At 36.5% G+C, this 8,929-nt stretch overlaps 1 non-coding gene across 1 annotated transcript; it reads left to right on the forward strand.

Annotated features, from left to right (window-relative positions):
• Positions 1-7,972: 7,972 nt before the first annotated feature.
• LOC123573775 (U1 spliceosomal RNA) lies at positions 7,973-8,135 on the forward strand. Its single transcript, XR_006698509.2, has one exon. It is a non-coding gene; the product is annotated as a U1 spliceosomal RNA (small nuclear RNA).
• Positions 8,136-8,929: the final 794 nt, after the last annotated feature.

The following is an 8,929-nucleotide window of genomic DNA, read 5'->3' on the forward strand; positions in this document are numbered from 1 at the left end:
TCATATGCCTCAGAGGTGACCCTGTAGAGTTCCAGTTCAAAGTTTGACGGATTATTTCTTTGTTCCAATTTTATACTTTCTGATGAAAAAATCTGACTGGCTTGGTTTGGATTAGTTTCTACTCTCAACACAGCTGAAGATGTATGTATGGGTAGGCTGGAATGTAGGTTGTACCAAGCTAGCATAATACCAAATAGTTTTATTTTACTAAAATTATATTCTCTCTCTCTCTATATATATATACACACACACACATATATATAGTATATTTATAATACATGAAAATATATATGTATATATATTTTTAGCCAAAGGATTATAAATCATGCTGCTATAAAGACACATGCACACGTATGTTTATTGCAGCACTATTAACAATAGCAAAGACTTGGAATCAACCCAAATGTCCATCAGTGACAGACTGGATTAAGAAAATGGCACATATACACCATGGAATACTATGCATCCATAAAAAAGGATGAGTTCGTGTCCTTTGTAGGGACATAAATGCAGCTGGAAACCATCATTCTCAGCAAACTATCACAAGAACAGAAAACCAAACACCGCATGTTCTCACTTATAGATGGGAACTGAACAATGAGATCACTTGGACACAGAAAGGGGAACATCACACAGCGGGGCCTATTGTGGGGAGCGGGGAGTGGGGAGGGATAGCATTAGGAGATATACCTAATGTAAATGACGAGTTAATGGGTGCAGCACACCAACATGGCACATGTATACATATGTAACAAACCTGCACGTTGTGCACATGTACCCTAGAACTTAACGTATAATAATAATAATAATAAAGAATGTATATTTTTAATTTTGTGAGCAAAATGTCCAAAATGTATTATAGTGCAATGGTTAAGACCATGGTTTCTGAAGCCATATTACTAAAGTTCTAATCCTAGTTCCACCACTGAGCTGTGAGATCTGGGGAAACTAAAATTTTTGTGCCTTAGTTACATCATTTATTAAATGACGATGATAATAGTACCTTCTTAGAGGATTATTATGGGGTCTAAATAAGAGCAGTGCCTGGCAAATAGTAAAGTCTATATGAGTATTAACTCTTTTAGAGCCATTTAGAAAATCTAGAAAATGTAAGAATATATATATTTCCATGTTAGTAAAGTCTTTAAATAGTATGTATCAATTATCTATTGCCACAATAATGCTGTGTAACAACTGCTGAGCTTCAGTGGCATTTAATATTAAACATTTACTTAGCTTATGAGTCTCTCAGGCTTGTTTAATTTGTGCTTGGCTTGAGTGATCTTGACTGGGTTTGCTTATTTGACTGTGGTCAGCTGCTGGTTGGTGAGGTAACTCTGCTAATCTTGGTTGCAGTCACTCACATCTGGAGATCACCTGGTATTACATCATCTAAGATGGCTTTTGCTGGATGGCTGAGACAACTTAGTTGTTCTGTATATCTTTCCTTTTCTAGCAGGCTAGTGAGCTAGACAAGGTTTGTTTGTTTGGCAATGGCAAAAACAAAAAAGCAACAAGCAAAAATATTCAAGGTCTCTAGAACCTTAGACTTACTGTATTAGCCAAAACAAATCACCACCTTCCCACCCCAAATTTTAGCAGGGGTGAGAAGGTGGGATAGACTTCACCTCTTTGGAAAGAGGAACTGCAAAGTCACATAGCAAAGGACATGGGTACTACATGGTCTAAATAATTGGACTCTTGTAAGCAATTTATCACATGACATTTAATTTTCTTGTTGTTGTAGGTATTAATATTTTTTCATAAAATATTTTATGGATAATGATGGGATATTAGAAAATAACTGATTTTCCATGTTTATATAATGTATAGTCACTTATTGAACTTGTTAATTTGATAAACTTTCAGCTTTTAAAGATTTATATGTAAATATAAATTCAGTATATAAGTTATTTGCAAAATATACATATATGTATATATGTGTGTGTATCACTGAAATGTGTATTTTTTCTTTGTGTAACTAATAATTTGTATTTTATATTTTAATTCTGTGGCCAGAATTTTAAGAACAAAGTTTTATCACTGATTTTTAAAATAATACATCTAATTTTACCTTCTTAAGTAAGATACTGTTTAAGATAAATATTCTTAAATATTCCTTGCAGTGTTAAGTAAATATTCTTCTCCGTGAGTGTGTTTTTTTTAAAAAAAAGATTTATAGTTAACCCTTCAATAATGCAGGGGTAAGAATCACTGATCAAACAGTTAAAAATTTTCATATGATATAGTTTGGCTTTGTGTCCCCACCCAAGACTCATGTTAAATTGTCATTCCCAATGTTGGGAAGGGAATTGGTGGGAGTTGACTGGCTCATTATGGTGGATTTCCCCTTTGCCTTTCTTTTGATAGTGAGTGAGTTCTCATGAGATCTGACAGTTTAAAAGTGTGTGGCACTTCCTCCTTCTCTCCCTCTCTTCTGGCACCATGTGAAGATGTGCTTGCTTCCACTTCACCTTCTGCCATGATTGTAAGTTTCCTGAGGCCTTTTAGCCATGCTTCCTGTACAGATTGTGGAACTGTGAGTCAATTAAACCTCTTTTCATCATAAATTACCCAGTCTCAGGTAGCTCTTTATAGCAGTGTGAGAACAGACTGATACAGCATATAACTTTTGACTCCTCCAAAGCTTAACTACCAGTAGCCTACTGTTTACTAGAAGCCTCACTAATAGTATAAACAGTAAAGTAACACGTATTTCATAAGTTGTATGTGTTATATACTACATTTTTACAGTAAAGTAAGCTAGAGAATATAAATGTTACTTATAAAATCAAAATGAAAAGAAAATATGTTTACTGTTTATTAAGTGGAAGTGGATTATTATAAAAGTCTTCATCCTTGTCATCTTCATGGTGAGTAAAGCTAAGGAAGAGGAGGAGAGGTTGGTCTTGCCATCTCAGGAGTGGCAGGTGGAAGAAAATCCATGTGTAAGTTGAGCCATGCAGTTTAAACCTGTATTGTTCAAGGGTCAACTCTATTAGGAAAGTGGGTCTAAACATTATGTTATGTCAGAGTTCTTGGTTTATGTTAAGAAGCTTAATAAGGAAAAGGATCACAAGACAGTAATTAGCATATGAAGTTGACATACTCCTTTTAACCAATTTTTTTTTAAGTTTCTTTGACAAGTATAAGATAAATGAAGATAAGAACAATCTCTAAGACTTCTTTAGTGGGCTTCTACGTGTACGCTGTTACAATTCAACTCTCCCAGGCCTCACCTTATTCTTATATGCCTACCTGTTCTAAAACTCATAGGCAGTTTTTCTGGGGAATCCTGATTACAATACGGCCAAAACATATAGAACGTGTGCAAAAAGAAAATAATGGTTTCCTTATTTGACTATTGCTCTTTTTCCTCCAATGGCCTCTTGTTGTTAACAGTATACAACCAAACAAAAGGTTTTTCCTCTCAGCAATCAATAGGCAGATCTTAACATGCTGATTTCTTTTCTTTTCTTTTCTTTTTCTTTCTTTCTTTTTTTTTTTTTTTTTTTTTTTTTTTTTTTTTTTTTTTTAGCAGCAGCAAGACGTATTGTGAAGAGTGAATAAAAGCTTCCACAGCATGGAAGGGGACCTGAGCGGGTTGCCCCTCAACATGCTGATTTCTAAAGTCCATCAGAGTTAAGGATTCAAGAAAATAATAGTTATGACAGGAATATCCTATGAAACTCTGAGTTGTCATTGGAGCTGGATTCCTACCCAATGAAGGATTAAGTTTTGGATCTGACCCCTATGAACAGATAATTTTTTTTTTTTTTTTTTGCCTAAGAGAATCCTGCTCATGAAAGCAGAAAACACAGGTTACAAATTACTGAGGCTATTTTTTTTTTTTTTGAGGATTTATGTAGTATAAGATATCTGTCTTTCAGCATTTGAGCATTTTCTTCCTCTGACAACTTCCTAATCTTACTAGGAAGATTATTAGTATTAGTCTCTATTCACACTGCTAATAAAGACACAATGGAGACTGGGTAATTTATAAAGAAAAAGAGGTTTAATGGATTCCCAGGTCCACGTGGCTGGGGAGGCCTCACAATCATGGCAGAAGGCAAAAGGCCCATTTTACATGGTAGCAGGAAATAGAAAAATGAGGTTGGGTGCAGTGGCTCACGCTTGTAATTCCAGCACTTTGGGAAGCCAAGGCAGGTGGATCACTTGAGGTCAGGAGTTCAAGACCAGCCTGGCCAACATGGTGAAACCCCATCTCTACCAAAAAAATACAAAAAGTAGCCAGGCATGGTGGCAGGCGCCTGTAATCCAAGCTAATTGAGAGGCCGAGGCAGGAGAGTTGCTTGAACCTAGGAGGCAGGGGTTGCAGCTAGCCAAGATCACGCCACTGCACTCCAACCTGGGAGACAGAGCAAGACTCCATCTCAAAAAGAAAAAAAAGAAAAGAAAGAAAAGGAAAAAATAAAGAAAAGAGAAAAATGAGAGCCAGGTAAACGGGGGAAACCCCTTCTAAAACAGTCAGATCTTGTGGGACTGATTCACTACCACGAGAACAATATGGGAGAAACTGCCCCCATGATTCAATTATCTCCCACTGGGCCCCTCCCACAAGACATGGGGATTAAAAAATATTTATTGGACATCTATTACCTGATGATTAAATGAGATAACTAAATGTTTTTATAAAAAATAAAGTGCTATAACAATGCAAGGTGATGGTCATCAATTGTAACAAATGTACCACATTAATGCAAGATGCTAATAGTGGGAACTGTGTGTATATAAAAGAGGTTGCATACTAGAACTCTGTACTTTCCTTTCAATTTTTTTTATATATCTGAAACTACTCTAAAAAAGTCTCTTAAAAGAAAGCAAGGTAATTTTGTTGTTGATACTGAATGTAAGGTACAGTATCACAACGTTATTTAACTTTAATAATTATGACTGCTAGCTAAAAGAAGATGAAAAACGTTTAAAACACTAAACCAGAGGTTTTTGGTTCAGGTGATAGACTAAATACCCTAATTTGAAATAAATTGATTGGGTCCTGAGCCAGGTTTCTGGTTTGGGTGGATCCGGAGAAAGAATAGATCTTGGGGTCCTTCAAAATAATATAGAGGAAAATTAAAAGGATAGGGTGGTGCACCCATGGGTACAAAAGGCTAAAGCACTTTGACTTCAGAGTAAACCCCTCTTTATTTTGTCAAATGGTAGCCTTGTCTGTCTGTTGGTCTGTTCCCAGGCCACCTATCTAACAGGGAAGTCTGCCTGTTGACAAGTGTCATGCCTTTCTGTGAAGCCTACTCTCCTCTTCAAAAGGATTGTTAGGGAAACAGGACAACCAAACTGCAGATGCAATTCACACGGAGGAAAATGAATAGAATGGAAGAGACAGATCAAGATGAACAGACAGAACAACCAACACCTGGATGAAAAAGAAACAATTTAGGTAAGAGAAGAGAATAAAAAAAATTAAAATTCTAGTTTGTATCTTCAGGAGTATTAAAGAAGTTGGATCCATAAAACAAAGATGACTACTATAAAAAAAGAAGCAATTACAAGATACAAAAGAGTTCTTGGAAATTTAAATATTCAGTATACATGCTAAATATTAGAAAGAACACAGTTGAGAAAAAGATTGGCAATCTGAAAGATAAAGTCACAGAGATAAATAATAAAATAAATAGATGAGAAACATGATAGAAAAGTTAAGGGACTTGGTAGATTTAGTAGGTATAGCATTCATAGAAATCACATAAGGACACACTTGAGGGAGTAGAAAGGAGAAAATGATGGAAGACATTTGTTTTTTTTTAACTGAAGATAGAAAGATTTCTTTAGATTGAAAGGGTCCCCTAAGAGCCAAGAAGAAAAACAAAATCTAGCATCATTTTGATAACAATTTGTACTCCTAATGATAAAAAGGAAATCCTAGAAGCTTTCAGAGACAAACAAAACAAGATCGTTACAAAAGAATAAGCATCAATATTGGGAGCGCATCAGCAATACTGGTAGTATAACAGCTCTTTCCAAGCTTGAGATAAAAATGGTTTCAAATCTTGAATCTGTAACCAAACAATCAAGTCATGGTAAGATAAGTTGTCAAAATGAAAAGATTCAGAAAGTTTTCAACCAATGGGCACCACATAAAGAAAACTGAGAATTTGCAAGGTAAATACAGAAGATACTGGAAACAGTAAGGACCAGGATGACCCAGGTGACACAATTCTTTAGCTGTTACTGTACTTGATTTCACAAGAAAAATACTATGTGTTCATTATAATTACATTGTAAGGGCTGTATGTTTATAGTTTTAAAAATGAACCTAAGGCCTAGAGAATGTAACTTTAGGTACTGATCATAATGTAAACTATTATAAACTTAATAATATAAGAAATCATAACAATAAAATTTCAATTTACAATTCTTGTAGTTTGTCATTAAATTCACTGGTTCTGTGTGACTGTCTCCTATGGCCTATGTTGGATAGATAAGAGCCAAGTGTTATCCATTCAGATTGCTTCAATCATCATCTCTTCCAGATAAATGTTGAGTCAGTATTTTCAGCTCAAACATCGCTCTTAGACTCCAGTTTATATTTTAGACAGCCAGCTGAATGTCTTGCTCTGGGTGTCCTACCAGAATAGGAAAATTCAACATGTCTCAGTCTGAATACATCATGTACTCCTGCTTAAATGCTCAACAGGCTTTTCCTTATGATGTCCCTATTTCTAATTAACCCTACCACAACTTAATCCTTAGTCTTTGTATTAGTCAGAGTTCTTTAGAGGGACAAAACTAATAGGATAGATGTATATATGAAGGGGAATTTATTAAGGAATATTGACTCATATGTTCACAAGGTAAAGTCCCACAATAGGCTGTCTGTAAACTGAGGAGCAAGGAAACCAGTCCAAGTCCCAAAACCTCAAAACTAGGGAAGCCAACAGTGCAGCCTTCAGTCGGTGGCCGAAGGCCTGAGAGCCCCTGGGAAACCACTGGTGTAAGTCCAATGGTCCAAAAGCTGAAGAACTTGGAGTCCGATGTAGGAAGCATCCATCGCGGGAGACAGATGAGGACCAGAAGACTCAGCAAGTCAGCTCCTTCCACCTTCTTCTGCCTGCTTTATTCTAGCTGTGCTGGCTGCTGATTAGATGGTGCCCACTCAGATTGAGGGTAGGTCTGCCTCTCCCAGTTCACTGACTTAAATGTTAATCTTCTTTGGCAACACCCTCACAGGCACACCCAGGAACAATACTTGGCATCCTTCAATCCAATCAAGTTGACACTCAATATTAACCATCACAGTCTTCCTCGATACTTCTTTATCTCATCCTCTTATATGTGAGTTATAAAATTCTACATTCCAAACTTCGTCACATTTTTTACATGATAAGATAAAAAGTCCTTTATATCCACTTTTATCTAAACTTTCATTGTCTCTTGCCTTGACTGGTGCATCAACTTCTTAAACACATATCTACTTTGTCTTGAATACCTATCACTATTAGATTAATCATCCTAAAGTATAGATATAATTTGGTTATTCTTTGCTCAAAAGTTTGCAGGGCCATTTGATAGTTTCCTGATATCTGTTGTAGTAGTTCTCAAATTTTAGTGTGATAATAAGCAGCATCTGGGAAGCTAGCTATAATGCACATTTTGGAGGCCTGCTGGCAGAGATTCTGATTTATTCATTCATGAATGGGGCTCAGGAAACTATTTTGAACAGATATGCCATGTGAGTTGAAATACACTTGTCCTTTGGGCTAATATCCACATTTTTTAACCTTACTATAAGCATCAGTAACTTGTTTCTAGAATACTTTTTAAAGTCGTTATGCACCATCCCCCTAAACATATACATGCTTTAATGATATGAAACCATTCCATGTTCTCTAAATACAAAATTTTCCAGACTTCACTGATTTTCTTAGTCTTTTATTTCCAATTGAAGTATACTGCCTGCTAATTGCTGTCTATCCTTCTCATGTATGGTTTGATACTTAGCTGGCAGAGGAGATACCATGATCACGAAGGTGGTTTTCCCAGGGCAAGGCTTATCCATTGCACTCAGGGTGTGCTGACTCCTGCAATTTCTCCAAATGTGGGAACTAAACTGCATAATTTGTGATAGTGAGAGACTGTGTTCTCACTTTCCCCTAAAAAAAAAAAAAAAAGAAGTGTCGTTTGAATGCCACCCTCTAATGAAGCATTTCCCATCCCCTGACCCAATGTGAGCTCTCCTTTCTCTGAAACTCCATAATATTGTAATAGGGTGACCCTGCATGATATTAGACCTAGGAATTTTTCTGAATTTTAGTGAACAAAGACAGAAAAAAACAAAGCAGAGGCTAGTGTTCTAGATCCTAATAGGCAAAGTCCTAGATTTGTTGATTGAAAAGGCAAAAATTACATTTCCATGACCCCCTTTCATATAAGTTTTAAATGTATATTAGATTTTGCCAAATAAATGCACTTGCATGAGATTTGGAAGGTAGATGTAAAGAGGGGGCCATTCTTCAGTGGTTCTTGGCTCATGATTTTGGCAAGCAATGCCATGGAAACACAAAGTTTCCCCGCAATGTTGTTCTAGTATTCCTTCTCCGGCTTTCTGGGTGTTGAGATGTAATGCTGGCAATTGTCATTTCTTGATATGACATCCTAGTCCTTGCATTGAATCTTCAGGTGACTATTCTCCATCTTCCTGGATATCCAGAGACAGTCATAGCGGTGGCTCCAGCATAGCTACAAGGGCAGACTCTGAGGTGGTAGCTGCCCCCAAAAATCATTTCTGTGTCACAAGAGCATCATTTGAGAAGACCTGCCACATCAGACCTGTTTCTATTTTAAAAGTCTACCTACCCCTTTTCACCCTTTGCCACTGTGTTTTCAGGCCCCCCATTTTCTCTCATTTGGATTGTTTCAACAGTCTTCTAATTGCTCTTCTGAACTCCTA

This window comes from Macaca fascicularis, chromosome 5, assembly GCF_037993035.2.
Source record: "Macaca fascicularis isolate 582-1 chromosome 5, T2T-MFA8v1.1".
Lineage (NCBI taxonomy): Eukaryota > Metazoa > Chordata > Mammalia > Primates > Cercopithecidae > Macaca > Macaca fascicularis.